The following is a 16,164-nucleotide window of genomic DNA, read 5'->3' on the forward strand; positions in this document are numbered from 1 at the left end:
CCTTTGGAAGAACAGTATCTCAGCTGCCCTATTGATGTGATTTTTAGTGAATCTGCTCTTCACGAGTTCCCTTCTCTCCTGAACACATGGTGACCAGGGGGCCCAAAGCTTGGCCAGTCTGTCTTCTCTATTGGGAATGATGCACAAGAGCAAGAGACAGTCGTAAGGGCTTCAGCCAGCGGCAACACTCAACAGTCACACGTTGTTGATACTACAAGCTGCACTGATTCCTCTTTGTGAACTCTGCAGAATCTGTCCACTAACTATTCTCCTGATTTAAAATCTTTAGAGACCTATATTGCAAATAGCCAAGGAACCTACGGTGAAATGGAACCAGACCCTGTGGTTCTTCCCCCACATGTCCTTCCCCCATGTCCTCAGTCTGTCTTTTGTCTGTAGAAAAACACGAGCCAGAGAATAAGTTTAATCAGAGAAGCGAGAACATGCAGAAGCCAAGGGAAGCAGTCAAGAAAAAAAAATAATAACAGTTTTGTCACTAAGAAAAGTCAAGGGCTTTCAGCACCCCTTCCAGGACCATAGATAACATTCTGGGCCATGTTTCTGAGCTGCTTTGTAGATACTGAAACCCTCACCAAGTGGAAGAAATTAACTACATGGTGACCAGACTGTAGCCATAATAAGCTGCAGCAATTCCGAGAACAGGCCTCAAAGAAAAGGAAACAAACCAGACCCGACCTTGAAGATTAACTGTACTAGAAACAACTAAGGTGATGCTGGTCAGACCGCCGCATAAGCAATTTCAAGTCACTATCTGAGCTGACTGTGTTCTTTCTGCATGTAGTCCCCTTCCTCCACCTATACACCCCTAAAATCCCATGTAAAAGCTCTTGCCCACTGCTTGTTGGGAGGAGGAACACTGCCTTTGCCCCTTTATTGATTTTAGAGCTGGGAGCAGCCAGACCCCACTTTTGGCAACAAGAGGATATACTTTTCTTTATCACTGAAATGCTGATACAAAGAAATATTCTCCCAGTTGCTTCACCTCCTCTTTTGGAAAGAAATCAGCTTGAATTACTTCACAGTGAGTTAGAGCTTACCTCTGGTAAGGAGAAAAACTTAGTATTCATCCCTCAAAGTTCTGAAGCCTTAGCCTCATCGTCCACCTAGGGGAGTATTTCAGAGGAGCTACTCAAAGGCGGGTCTGCCTTCCAAGGGCATCAGCCACACCTGTGGCTTGTTGGAAATGCAAATCAGGCGCCCCTGCGGACTGCAGTGGTTTGGATTTAGTAGGTCTGGGATGGGGCCCAAGAATTTGCTTCTCTAACAAGTTCCAAGGTGATGCTACCATTCTTTAGACCACATTAGAGCAGAACAGGGAGACCTTGTCACTTTTTTCCACTTTTAACCTTTATCTTATCTGACATAAAGCTCAGCTGCTTTCAGTTGCAAACAACAGATACTGGCTTAAATAACAAAGAGAATTTATTTCCTCATACAGATTGAGTTTAGAGGTTTGAGGGCTTCAGCTGTAGCCCAATTATGTTGCCAGCTATCTGCTTCTTTCCAAGTAAATGACCTCTTTTTGAATATAACTGAAAACTGCAAAGCTGCCAGGTGTGGACATACTTACCAACTAATCGCCACTCCTCAGATTTGTCTTTAATCTGCATTTTTAGCACATTTTAGGGCCTTAATAAAAAGTAAATGTTAATCTCTGTCATTCTTCCTCCTTTGAGGATGTCTGTTAACAGTTTCTGGGCTTTCCTGGGGGTTCAGGGGTAAAGAAACCTCCTGCCAATGTAGGAGAGACAGGTTCAATCCCTGAGTCAAGAAGATGTCCTGGAGAAGTAAATGGATACCCACTCCAGTATTCTTGCCTGGAGACCCCCACGGACAGAGGAACCTCTTAGTCTACAGTCCACGGGGTCGCAAAAGAATCAGACGCAACTTAGAGGCATGATAACAACAACGTCTATTATTTCTACCCAGAGCAATTTCTTTTTTCCATTTCCACATGCTTTTCCATACCAGAGGAGCTCCCGTGTGCTAGGCAGAGAGTGGAGAACAGACAGACATGGTCGCTCTTTAAAGCACATAACAGTCCAGCTTGGAGGACTCTAAATTTTCTTTGTGTGTGTGTGTTAGTCGCTCAGTCGTGTCCATCTCTGCAACCTCATGGACTGTAGCCCACCAGGGCTCCTCTGTCCATGGAATTCTCCAGGCAAGAATACTGGAGTGGGTTGCCATTCCCTTCTCTAGGGGATCTTCCCATCCCAGGGATTGAACCCTGGTCTCCTGAAATCAGGCAGATTCTTCACCATCTGTGCTATCAGGGAAGACCAAGTTTGCTTTACCCACTCCCCAATCCAGCTTAGGAATCCTTGCTACTCCAATCTTTCCTCTTACACACTGTATCACATTATACTGGGTATATATAATAAATGCTGTGTATATAGAAAAATATGAATAAGTATAAAAAGGCTCAATCATGTAGAATTGTTACCTGAACATTGGGTTTGCCTTTTGGTGGTATTGCCAAAAGACAGAAAAGCCAAATTGCAGACGGTCTTATTACTCACTGCAAGTGAGGAGAACACCAGGGATCTTTCCCAAAGCAGTGTTTTCTCTGAACAGCAAAATTGGGGAAGTTTAAGCTATTGGTAAATGTATATTCATGAAGGGGCCTGGGTGGCAGGCAGAGTCCAAGTTTCAGTTGATTGAAGTCAAGAGGGTCAGTAAAGGTCAACACCGCTATCCTTTAGATTCCAGTTGATCTAGTTGCTGGCATTTAAATTCTGCAAAATGGCTTAAGACCTTGCTTTAGGCTAGTCTTTACCATCAAAAGAGAACTGAGAGTCTTTGCAACAGATCCAATATTTTTGCTCTTGCTATTTCTTTTGCCCGTTAACAGTCGTTGTTTATGCATTATTTGTTCCCTTAAGACCATTTATCACTGAGACCTGTTCACGATCAAGCATTATGGCCAGGCTGAGATCACCAAGGGCTTGGGCCAAAAACGGCTTCTCTTATTTCAAAAAAGCCAGGTCTGGTTCTCTTTCTCCAGGGACGACCCCCACCCCACAAATCTGCTTACAGAAAGAGGTAAGTGGAAGAAAATGACAATGTGGCCATAAAGATTTTTGTAACTTGGATTAGGATTTGTTCAGCTGATCTTAGTAGATACTCTCATTTTGAACTAAGAAATACACAAGGGTGATAAAGATTGGGAAAACATAAAAATCCCGTAAAAAAAATCATATTATGGTTTATTAAATCCAAATCTTAAAATATCTGACAGTGTCTTGAGAAATCAGTAATGTTGCAAAGTATTCTTTTTCAATAATACTCTTCTGCCTTGGGATAGTTGACTATATTAACTGTTATTTTTCCATGTAAGCAGAAAGAAAACAGAGAGCCATAAGGTCCTGCATTGGACACGTCTTCAGTTGAATATAAATCCTCGGAGGAGCTCAGAGCTGACTTATAACTCCCGCTGAGCCCCGCATTTTCCGGGTGGACTTCTCTTCTCCCACCCAGCCTGGTGAAGCCCATCAGAGAAAACCAGTGACCTGGCTTTATCCGCAGGCCTTCACGTTCTTCTCCTGGGCATGTCCAACACTCAGCCCTCGAGGTAAAGGAGAGTGTGAGAACATGGGCTGAGCAAATGGGGAATAAAACTAGGGAAGGTTTTGGAGAAAGGGCGGAACAGGAGACACTGTCTCCCACCCCCACCTCACCTTGCCCTTAGATTTCTCCTGTTTGTCCTCTTCTCCTCTCAACTCAGCAACTCAGGCGCTGGCGTAGATGGTTTGTAATGGTTGCATTTTAACCCGCTGCTGTTAATGGTCATGATGGAGATTGTGTCTGGTAAGACCACACAGTGAGAAGCAAGGCCCATCCTTCTGTTGTCTGGGTCGTTCACACTGGACAGACAGGCAGACCGCAAGTAATCAAAGTAGTAAGACCCCTGCTGGGCTGTTTATAAGGAGAGGCCCAAAGTTCTGTGGGACCAAAAGTTCTCCTAGTGTGGGGTTCCTAAGAAAATAGGACAGAGTATAACAAATTACAATCGTGTAACCAAGTGTTTAGAAAATGGCAAAAGAAATGGGGAAAATGACAAATGTAAAAGCAATGACAGATACTACAGCCATCACAAAACCTAGAAAAATAGCAGAATATTTTTATTAAATAGACTGTCTCTTCCACCACAATAATGCTTTTTTCCCTCCGTACATATGTCCAGTTACTGGTGCCTTATATGGAGCACTTTTATATAGCAAATAACTCTGGTCCTGTAGGTTCTGGAGCTTAAAAAGGCAATAAGAAACTCATGTGGTTAAAATGTATTAGTACTGTGAGTTTTACAAGGCATATCAACATGTTAATAGTGCGCCTAGACAACTCCCCTAGCGGTTCAGTGGTTGCAATGCAGGGGACTTGGGTTCAATCCCAGGTGGGGGAAGTAAGGTCCCACATACCTCAGAGAAACTAAGCCTATGTATTGCAGCTACTGAGTCCACGGGCCACAACTAGAGAGTCCACACACCACAATGAAAGATCCTGCCTGCTGCAACGAGGACCTGAGGCAGTCAAATAAATAATAAAAAATAAATAAAAATTTAAAAATAAAATTCATTACCGAAGAAGAAAAATAATGTTCCTAGAAGATGACCTGGAAGTGGCCTGCTATAGACTGAAGGTTTATGTCTCCCCAAGTTCATATGTTAAATTCTAGCTCCCAATATAATGGAGTTAGGATATGGCGCCTTTGGAAGATCATTGGGTCATCAGAGTGGAGCCTGCGTGAATGGGATCCGTAACATTATAAAAGAGACCCCAGAGAGTTTCCTTCCCCTGCTGCAGGTAAGAATGCTGAAAAGACAACTATGAACCAGGAGGCAGGATTTAGCATACATCAAACCTGCTGGCACCTTAGGCCCAGTTTTTTTAGCATCCAGAACTAGGAGAAATTTCTATTGTTTATAAGTCACCCAGTCTCAGATAGTATGTTACAGCAGCCTGAACAGGCTAAGACAGGACCCAAGCAAGGGAGGGTTCCTGATACTTAGCACAGTAAATCCATCTCCTGTGATAAGTGTACTTGACTAGGAATTGACAGTTAAAATTCAGTGACAATTTTGAGATCCTACATTAGTAAAACTGGAGAGATTTATGAGGAACATGACAATGTGGAAGAGTTTCTTGATATTTATCTACTTTCATCTTAGAATTCTGATCTTTGTGAATGAATTGCATATTCAAAAAGAAAAGTAAATCATTTTTAAGTGAAAATTATAAAAAGAAACCTATAAGACATAGTTCTGCTCTTACCTTTGATTTTTGTTGTTGTTCAGTTGCTCAGTCATGTCCAATTCTTGGTGACCCCATGAACCGCAGTATGCCAGGCTTCCCTGTCCTTCACTATCTCCTGGAGTTTCCTCAAACTCATGTCCACTGTGTTGATGATGCCATCCAACCATCTTATCCTCTGTCACCCCCTTCTCCTCCTGCCTTCAACCTTTCCCAGCATCAGGGTCTTTCCAATGAGTCAACTCTTTGCATCAGGTGGCCAAAGTGCTGGAGCTTCAGCTTCAGCATCAGTCCTTCTGATGAATATTCAGGGTTGATTCCCCCCGTTGCCCCCCCTCCAGTTCTGTTCTCAACAGGAGATAGCCTTCGGACATAGATGTGTGACAAACTTCCTCAACACTCGTGTATAAGCTCCTGACCCACATAAACAAAACAACTGTCCTTTTAAGCCACTACCTTTAGAACAGTTTCTTACACAGCATGGTAACCAGAACACTCTTCTCCATTGATTTATTTCTGAAGTGAGGCAGTAGGTAGACACTTTGAACATATGAACATAAGTGATTTTTAACATATTGTTAGGTGAGAGCATTGAGAAACAGTATAACTCTCAAAGGCCAGCAGTTGCTCTATCTTCAGAAAGGAGACTGCATCCCAGAGGTGGCGCTAGTGGTAAAGAACCTGCCTGCCAGTGCAGGAGATGCAAGAGGTGCGGGTTCCATCCCTGGGTCAGGAAGATCCCTGGAGGAGGGCATGGCAACCCATTCCAGTATTCTTGCCTGGAGAATCCTATGGAAGGAGGAGCCTGGTGGGCTGCAGCCCCTAATGTCACACAGTCAGACCTGCTGCATACCAGCGCATTCCAAGAATGCCAAACTCCCACCACCACCTCTCCAGCCTAGCTGTGTTCTACTTTCTCTTTCTTTCTTTCTTTTGTACACACTCTTCCTTCCTCCAGGAGTATCTCTCCTGAATCTCAATCCTTCCATCATATCCCTCCCCTCCATCATCACCTTCTTTCTTATCCAACTCCCTACAGTATAAATGATCCTCTTCTGATTGCACAGACCCCTGCATCTGTCACTGTGAGTGACCATCACATTGCACAGTAACTGCCTTTTTGCATGTTTCTCTCATATAATTATGAAATCATGAAAGAATTACAATTCAGAATGAAACCAGATGATACGAAATGGAAAATCTTATACATGTGCCCTCAGAAGAATGGAACTTAAGAATTGAGACTGATTTCTGTACATGCCTGCTTTACTAAAAACTAAGACTTACCTCCTGACCAATGAATATTTGTTAAGAATGTCTCCCATCCTAAAACTGGTGAACTTCCTGCCTGGACTCTCGCTGGACTTCTCCCTCTTCACACTTTCGCCCATACATTCAGCCTTCCCAGATCCCCATGGACTCACCTGTAACTTGCTACAGCACATGTTTTCTGTTTTTGTTTTTTAACTTTTTCTTCCTTATTGCGAGCAGATTCAGGTCTCCTGCCTAGATATTCTGCAGAAAAGTCCAATCATAATTAGTACATGTTTTCTGAATTGCAGTTCATCTGCTATTTCCAAATAAACTCAATTTCTGGTAATTGGAGCTTGTTCTAGTTTACTTCTTTATTTAGACTGACAAAATCCCAAAGGTGTGGAAAAATTCTTGGTCAATTGTACTTCTAAAGCTCTAATATGCACATATATTTTGGTATATAGTAAGTGCTCATTATTTTCTCATTAAAAGGATAAATGAACGGTAACACACCCTTTATACAGGAATTCAGTTAAGGCACTCTTTAACTCAATTTAGTTTTTCTTAATATGTGCTGGCCAAATGGACCTGAATCTTCATTCTATTCTCAGAGAAGAGCAGGACCCATTCTATAAAACATTATGAAGATTTCAGCTGATAAGAGTAACCGGGTATATTGATCTTGTCCTACAGAGCCACTGGTCATATTGATCTGGCCCCTTATATCCAATAATTCTCCTATAATAGTCCAATATAAAGGGAAACTCTACAGTTCTATTGGAGCTCACCCTTCATTATCCCTGGGAGGGACTGGTTCCAGGACCTCTACTGATAGCAAAATTCATGGACACTTAAGGCCCTTATATAAAATAGCATAGTACTGTGAAGACAGCTCTCCAAATCTGTGGATGCAAAACTTGCAGATACAGACGACCACCTGGACACCCTGAGAAAGATCTGAGCGCAGTCTCCTTTGTGTAGGTCTTAGATTAAGCCTGGGCCACTATGGGCCATGCTCCTGCCCTGGTACCATAACTTAGATCTTTTGGTCGCTGTGGTGAAGGGAAAGTTCTAGCCCTATAAAGGCAATGAATATACCAACCTGGCCTTGCAGGAGGCCAGGCAGGGGAGTTCAGTGGCCTGAGTTACGGTGAAATATCACCTGGCCGAATACTGTTTCTGCCACATACCTCCTGTGAAACATGGGGAAGATAGCAATAACAACATTGCAAAAGTATTTTTGACATTAATGAGCTGATGAATAGTAAAATGTTAATCCCCTTACAAATGTCAATTATTCTTGCAAGCAAAATGTAGGTAAAACATAAGAAAATCTTAGCAAAAGATGGAGTACTATATTAATACAGGAAAGAAATGACTCTACTGTTTCCCAGTGGCCATGGGCAAGTCACATGATCTCTTTGTTCACATATGAGATGGAGTCAAAAGTCACATTTACCTACAACGTTAATACATGTAAAATGCTTAACCTAGCACCTGATATAGACTAAATTCTCATCATAGACTAACAAAACATGACTATGTACCCTTAAATGCACTTGGAAGTATAAGAGAGGGAAACCTTTTATATATATATAGTTGTTGCTGTTTTTATTTATTTGCTAAGTCATGTCCAATTCTTTTGTGCCCTTTGGACTGTAGCCTGCCAGGCTCTTCTGTCCATGAAATTTCCCAGGCAAGAATACTGGAGTCGGTTGCCATTTTCTTCTCCAAGGGATTTTTCCAACCCAACCCAGGGATCAAACCCTGTCTCCTGGGATCAAACCCTTTACCACTGAGCCGCCATGGAAGCCATATATATACATAAAGTTTGTTTCATTTAGTTTTGGGTCGGGAAGAATTAGAGGAGGCTTCACAATGTACATTGTCTGTGTTTTGAAATATAGGTATCATTTTGACATAGAGAAGGATCTCAGAATCTGTCTCTAACCCAGAGAAGGAAAGAGGCATATTTTGCCAGCTAGCCATCTTTCTCAAAAATTTAGATGACATTCTTTCACTGTACAATATGATAGGGAGATGATAATGCAGGGAGGTGGAGGAGTGGAAGTAATCTGAGGATTTCAAGTCTGTCCAGCCCTTAGCATTTCACAAAAGGGGACCCTCAGAGGCAATGTAGAAACCAGACCTAGAGCTATTGTTCCAGGGAAATTTCAAACAGAGGATCAAAGTGCAATGTTAAGATTGTTCCCTGTATCATCCATTCTGCTTTGAGTACTTGGAAATATGATAATTAACTTTTTCTAAGGGTTAGACAGACAGACAGACACACACACATCCAGAAATTTTACCTGCTCATCAATGCAGGAATCCTACTCAGATTTTATTACTCTACCCACACATCCTCCCTCAGGCAATTTCAGCCACTCCCAGAACAAGACCTAGCTCATAGAAGTGCAGTCCAAAGAAATACTTTAAAAAAAAGAAAAGGCAAGAGAAATGTTATTGTATGTCCCTGTGGGTCTAACCAGAATTAAAACTATAAAGTAACCGTGATTCTATTTCACAGGCGATAATTCTATTGCCTGTGAAGTAGAATGCAATAGGAAAAGGTAAAAGAATGCCAGAAAAGGAAACTGCTGGCTTCTCTGAGCCATTTTGGAGGGCGGGACTCCAGGGCAGGTAGATGCTCTTGCATTGCTAACCCATGAGCTTTAGGACTTACTGGCTAGAGGAGGCTGTGGTGAGGCGTTTACTAGACAAGTCTTCCCAGAAAAGTGATTCCTCAAGCCTTCAGGTTCTTGGAGGTCATGTGACAGGTTGTTTCCTGGTATCCAATCTGAGAATAGCTGCCACTCCAGCCCCACCGCCCACTGCCACCTCACTATATTTCCTGTGCTCTGGGCCTTTTTTGCCTAAGAAAGAATTTTCACTATCATTAAAAGAAAGCAGCACACAAAGACAGCACCCTCCCAGACCCCAAGTATACGGTAATATGGGGCTAGAGGGGGACATAGCCCTTTGAAAGTCAGAACAGACCTCACTGGGAAAGAGCATTCCTCTGAGCTCCACCTCTGGCTCTGTGTGCTGGCTCAGCCTAAAGCCTCTTATCCTGTTGTAGAAAGCTCACTCGTACAGGTTTCTCTCATTTTCTGCAAAGCTGTAAATAATTGTTATTTTAAGTCCTCCTGGTCCAGACTCTCTAAATACACAAATGAAAAGACCTTAGGGATTCCCTGAGGTTGTCTAACCCCTTCTGACCTGACCAGAGGCCTGACTTGCCCACGCAGCCGAGCTCAGAGAAAAGATGCTGCGACCCTCTCTGGGCATGAGGTCAGGGCTCCAGACCTCCAAATCCAGCTCTTTGTGCTCTACCGTGAAGCCTCCTTGTGTTCCTGACTCCGTGTATTAAGGCTTCTCTTGTGCCCTCCTACATCCAGCCAGAGGGCTGAGAGCACCTAAAACTTGTCTTGGATTTCAATAACAATATTCAGTTTGTTCACGAAAGAAGATTTGTCCCTTACTTGGAGGATTTTAGACACTTCCCATGAATGTGATTAGAAAGAGGGGTTTAAGAAAAAGCCTCAAATTTTCATCAGGAAAGCATTCACTCACTTGGTGCAAACATAAAGCAGAACTTGGATGAGATTGAGAAATGGAGTATTTCTTACCAGATCAGTAAGCAAGGAGCTCACAGTCATCAGGGATTCCCACCCCCGAGGGCACTCAGGAAGAAGAATACCTGCACAGATCTGGCAGCTGTAAGCCTGCAGCCACTCCCTGTGGGGCGTCCTGAAGAACTCAGGATGTGAAAAATAGCTGGATACTCACCCCAGCCGAGATGATGAAAGCAATGATTTCAGTGAGCAGACTGCTGCATCTTCTCACACATAAAAAGGTGCTAAACCCCTTAACTTGAGAGACCTAGTCTTCTTTAATTCACAACAAACTCTTGATATTCAGGCTACCAGCCCTCTGTTACAAACTTCTGGCTCAGATGGTAAAGCGTCTGCCTACAACGCAGGAGACCCGGGTTTGATCCCTGGGTCGGGAAGATCCCCTGAAGGAAACGGCAACCCACTCCAGTAGTCTTGCCTGGAAAATCTCATGGACAGAGGATCCTGTTAGGCCACAGTCCATGGGGTCGCAAAGAGTCAGACACGACTGAGCGTCTTCACTTCACTTATTCTATAGGACCTGACCCCTTAGTTCCTGCCCACCCCTCCTCAGAGCAATTCTCTCAGGATTCCTTGAGATGCTGTCTGTTGGGATTGAAGTCCTAAAAATTCCTACCAAATAAAACATAACTCTCAGTCTTTAGGTTGTGATTATTTTTTAAGTCAACAAAGTAAAAACACAGACCAAAGAAGAGCTGGGGAACTTATCCCTCCCTGTGCCCATGTCCTCCTCAGCATGGACAGGCAAGGTGCTTCTGACTGCCAGCAAACTTGGGTTGGCATCCTGCTGTCATGATGCACTTGGGCGCTTTGCTTTCTCTCCTAACTCTTGACTGTCATTATGCCAGTTGGAAAGTCTGCTGTTATAAAAACTAAACGTGACTCAGAAAAGGCCAGACACACACACACAGAGACACACACAAAACCCTCCTCTCTCCTTTCCAAGTCACATCCTGCACAGCCTGCTCTCCAACTGCCCACGAGACCACAGCTGCTCCTCTGGTCTCGCCTGCCGTTAACGTTGTGGGTCCTCCTCCAGAGTCTCTCAGGCCCTCTGCTCTTTCCCGTCTCCCCACAGCTTAGTTTCGGGCCAGAGGGAAGCATTTTCTGACTGTCTCCTCTGGTCTTGCAGAAGTGAGACCCAAGCCAAATTATGAAATCTTCCAAGGTCTTTGGGTCTTAGCCTTCCCATGCCCTTCGATACTTTTCTTCCAGTTGGAAAATTATGCAGGCATATTACATAGACACCTAAGTATACTCTCTTATATAAGTGGTAGTGTTGCTAATTTAACAATATAGCTTAACATAGGCAGAAAGGGAAGTAAGCCTTAAACAATTCTTAATTATCCCTAAAATATTTCTCTCCATTCTCACTACATTGTTCTGGTCCAGACCTTTATTGTCTTTTACTTGGACACTAGTGTCCTGACAAATTTCCGTGTTTCCTGCCTGCTTCTAACCTCTTTATACTATGCATTTCACACTGCCACCCACTGTAATCTATAGAAATGAAGGTCTGACTATACGAATTCTCTGCTTAAATGCCTCTGTACTTAAAGGATAAAAGCTAAGATTCATAGCAAGGCATCTAATTCCCATCTCCTAGTGCAACCCAGGACACACTTCAGGTGACAGGAACTGCACACATAACATTGTCTCCTGACTACTCCAGGGTCCTTCTCCTGAATACCATTCACTAAGGTCTTTCCTAAAGACCTTTTTATCCTTTAAAGCTAAGCATCGAGATTCTACCCAGCCAACATTTAATTCAGACACATCCATTCCCATAACATCCTATGTATAACTTATTCATAGCATTTGATATCTTATATTTTTCTTAAAACATGTTGGGCTGCTTTACTATTTATAAAATGTATTTCTTGCAGAAAACTTGGAAAACACAGGAAAATGGGAAAGCATCTAGAGGTACTCTACTGTTTTGAGGTATATTTTCCAGTCTTTGGCTCTATGCACATATTTGTATTTTTTGTCTCTTGCCCCCTTTCACACAGCACACACATATTCACCAAAACACCTGCTTGTCGATCTAACATATTTTGCAATCACTTTTATTTTCCACTTAAAAGTACATTATGAGCTTTGTTATATATCCTCAAGTGTTCATAGAGTAAGCTCCATGATGGGAACGTGTGTGTGTAAGGCAACCATGGACAGACATTTAGATGAATGAATAGCACAGGCTCACAAGAAATATTTATGGAGCTAATTTAATAAAGAAAACAATGAAAGGAGAGAGAGCAAAAAAAAAAAAAAAGAATATGACAAGAACTAGAGGACATGGATGGTAGAGAGACAAAGAGAGGAAAGTGGATCATCTGAACAGGGCTTTCATGATGTTTAAAATTTTTATAATATACTTTATCTTTGATTCCTGCAACAGCCTTCTGAAGTAGCTATAATAGTTATTTACAAATCAGGAAAGGGAAACTCAGAAAGGTTAAGTGACTTGCCCTGGCTTGTTCACGCAATAAGTGGCAGAACTAGTTGTGGGAATCCATAAACTATATTTATCTTACTCCACATGACTTCTGGAAAAACAAGCGCAATAACAAAGGCCCTGCTGAGGTCCGGGAGCTCGGAGCAGTGGGTGTCCCTGCCTCCTGGCGTGGTGCCCTGCGAGTAGCTGTGCTCAGTGGGTTACCGAGGAGCGGGGATGAGAAAGAAGGAACAGCAGATGTTGGTCAGCGTTTGGGGTTCGGTGCCCTCAAGCCACGCTTCCTGCTCCTCACCGGCTTCCCTGACTGACGAAGCAGGGGCTCCTAAATGCCTGCTCCCAGTCTGTGCCACGTTCCTGATGCTCCAGAAACGCAAGCGCTGTTAAACAGCTCACTGGCTCCCTTTGCTCTTGGAAAATATTCTCCTGGCTTCAAAGGCTCTTCACGATCAGACTCACCTCATCTCATCTTCACGTCTCTTCTCTCTTCTTCTCACACATTCCATTTCCTTCTCCAGGGGATCTTCCGGACCCAGGGATGGAGCCCCAGTCTCCTGCAGTGCAGGCGAATTCTTTACAGACTGAGCCGCCAGGGAAGCTCCCTTGTAAATTCCACACACCTCTAAATCCCTGAAAGTGTTGGCATATTCTTCCCCGCCCTGCTCTTCTTTAGTAACTATTACTTTGATCCTTTCTTTACTGACTGTATTACTTTTTCATTGATGTGTAATAAATTATCACACATATGTAGCAGTTTTACACAAGCCTCGCTGTTTCTCTAGGTCAGATGTCTGGAATGGTGTGGCTTGGTTCTCTTCTTAAGGTCTCACTGGGTTAAAATCAAAGTATTGGCCGGGACTGGGTTCTCACTGGCAGCTGAGGTTCCTCTTTCAGACTTACTGGTTATTGACAGAATTCAGTTTCTGGTGGTTAGAGGACAGTGGTTGCCATTTCCCTGTGACATGATTCTCTTCCTCCTCAAACAAACAACAGGGCATCAAACCTTTCCTGTGCTTTGAACCTCTGTGGTTTTGGCTTCTGCCTCCCTCTTCTGTTTTAAGGGTTCATGTGATTACATTACACACACTTGGATAACCAAGGATAACCTCTCTGTCTAAAGGTCATCTAATTAAAAATTAAATAAAAATTTTTCTGGCCTCGCCATGACTTGCAGGATCTTATTCCCCCAATCAGGGATTGAACCTGAGCCCCTGACAGTAAAAGTGTAAAGTCCTAACCATTCGACCACCAGGGAATTCTGGGTCTTCTACTTTATAAAACCAATGAGGTCTACGAAGTCCCTTCACCATGTACCATTTTCATCACGTAACACCCAGAGGGTGAAGGTTATGGGGGTCAAACTGCTGCCTGCCCACCCCATTGGCCACTCTGTTAGCTTAGTGTCCTCACGGGAACCAGGCCCATTCACTTCTGGACTATACGCTTCATGAAGGCAGTGACTGCATCTATTTCATAAGTCAGCGATGTGCTGGAGCCAGCCTATATCAACTAACAAGGGCCTATCATTAAACACTCAGACATTTTGTCATCTGGAGGCTAACCATACATGTTATTTAAAAAATGAAAGTATATAGTCAAATAAATTCTATTTATAAGAGGTAATAAATAATCATACTCACCATTCCTATTTACCATTTACCTATTCACTCTTATCTTTTCTCTTGAGGTTGCTTTCATTGATTGTATCTCTGTGGTGGAAACTCTGTTTATGGATGGGCACATTTCTTCCTAACTCCTTATTCACTGATGTCATATTGCTAGCTTGAAATTGGCCATAGTGGATATATTTATACCACAGAAATCAGAAAAAAAGCTAGCTGCTGGCTTGCTTTATTGTTTATTTCTCTCTCTTTCTCTTTCTCTCTTTCTGGCCATATAACATGGCTTGTAGCATCTTAGTTCCCCAACCAGGGATTGAACCTTGGTCCTTGGTAAGAGTGCAGAGTCCTAACCCCTGGATCACTAAGGCATTCCCCAATGCAGGGGTCCCCAGCCTCTGGGATCTAATAATGCTGGAGAGCTGAGGTGGAGCTGATGTAATAATTATAGAAATGGAGTGCTCAATAAATGTGACAAGTTTAAACCATTCCAAAACAATCCCGTCCTCAAGTCTGTGGAAAAACTGTTCTCCACAAAACTGGTCCCTGGTGCCAACAGTGTTGGGGACCACTGCCCTAGCGTTGATTTCTCTTGTCAGAGGTGAAGAAACTAGGTAATAACATGTCCAGACTCAACAGCAGATACAAAATAGAAGCCAGTGTGGTCTGAGCTTACAGCCTGGACTCTGAAAAATGACACCAAAATTGAACCAAGAACCAGGCCATGGGTAGGTGGAGGGTAAGCCCTTGCTCCTCTGTGTCTTCAGAAGGGGGACCCTCTTAGAATGTTGACATTGGAGGTCAACACTCCAGATTCACAAAGTCAAAATCTGCCTTTGAAAAATTCTTTTACAAGGTACCCTTGAAATTCCTAAGCACCTTAAAATAGAAAGCCACTGTCTGGGGAGGCAGAGGTAGCAGCAGGTGACTACACCACAGCTTGTCATTAGAGCTGAAGAGTCAGAGAAATACTGTCGGGGGTTTTCCAAGGCGGAGTGGGTGCTTCTGCTATGGTGCAGCACAGTAAAGTCGGCTAGAGGACTTTATACACTGTCAGGGCACTGGCCCTGTGTTACGCATAAACATGGGAGCTACAAAAATGCTGTTCATGACTCAATCTGCAGGGCAGGAAGAGAGACGCATGCAGACACAGAGAACGGACTTGTGGGCAGAACTGGGGAAGGAGAGGGTGGGACGAATTGACCGAGCAGCCCTGAAATATGCTATGTGTAAGACAGATAGCTAATGGGAAGCTGCTCTACAGGGAACCAGGCCCGATGCTCAGCGGCAACCTAGAGGGGCTGGAGGGTGGGGGGTGTTGGGAGGGAAACTGAAGAGGAAGAAGATATGTGTATATATATGTGTATACATATGTGTATATACATACATATATAGATATATATACATATATCATGTTGTTGCATGGCAGAAACTAACACAACATTGGAAAGCAAGTATCCTCCAACTAAAAATAAAATTTAATAATAATAATTCTGATATAAACCAGGGAGGGGAACTTGTCAGAAACAGGATGTTACTCACAGCATCCTTAGATGGGCACAGCCGTGCACCAGCTATTCAAACAATGAAAGCGGCGTCTCCGTGGCTCTAAGCTCAGGTTTCGTAGGCTGCAGCAGTCCCCTGCCCAGAGCTGTAATTGCCCCCTTCCCCACAGTGGTTTCCTGGCCCTGCTCTCTACACAAAGAGCTTTCCCCTCTCTCCCCAAGCATATATCCTATCTCCTAAATCTCACATGTCACACGGCCCTCCCCTAACACATCCTCTTCTCTCCTCGCCACTAAGCCACATCCTCTCCTTCTTCCTCCCTCCATTTCTTTTTCAGTCTTAAAATGATGTCTTAATATAAGCCTTTTTCAGCTCACATGACATCACTTCCCCCACTGGGATCAAATTTTTACCACAGGTC

The 16,164-nt window shown here is 43.3% G+C and overlaps 1 long non-coding RNA gene across 4 annotated transcripts; it reads right to left on the reverse strand.

Annotated features, from left to right (window-relative positions):
* Positions 1–3,206: 3,206 nt before the first annotated feature.
* Positions 3,207–16,164, reverse strand: LOC139031773 (uncharacterized). 4 transcript variants are annotated; one of them, XR_011484275.1, is made up of 6 exons: positions 15,780–16,164; positions 7,628–13,172; positions 6,696–6,786; positions 5,293–6,093; positions 4,440–4,541; positions 3,207–3,996 (listed from the first exon to the last, which is right to left on the reverse strand). It is a non-coding gene; the product is annotated as an uncharacterized lncRNA (long non-coding RNA). The 4 variants fall into 4 exon arrangements; XR_011484276.1 differs by lacking the exon at positions 15,780–16,164 and having other exon boundaries at positions 5,293–5,811; positions 7,628–15,769; XR_011484274.1 differs by lacking the exon at positions 15,780–16,164 and having other exon boundaries at positions 5,293–6,060; positions 7,628–15,769.

This window comes from Odocoileus virginianus, chromosome 28 (assembly GCF_023699985.2).
Source record: "Odocoileus virginianus isolate 20LAN1187 ecotype Illinois chromosome 28, Ovbor_1.2, whole genome shotgun sequence".
In the NCBI taxonomy this organism is placed as follows: Eukaryota; Metazoa; Chordata; class Mammalia; order Artiodactyla; family Cervidae; genus Odocoileus; species Odocoileus virginianus.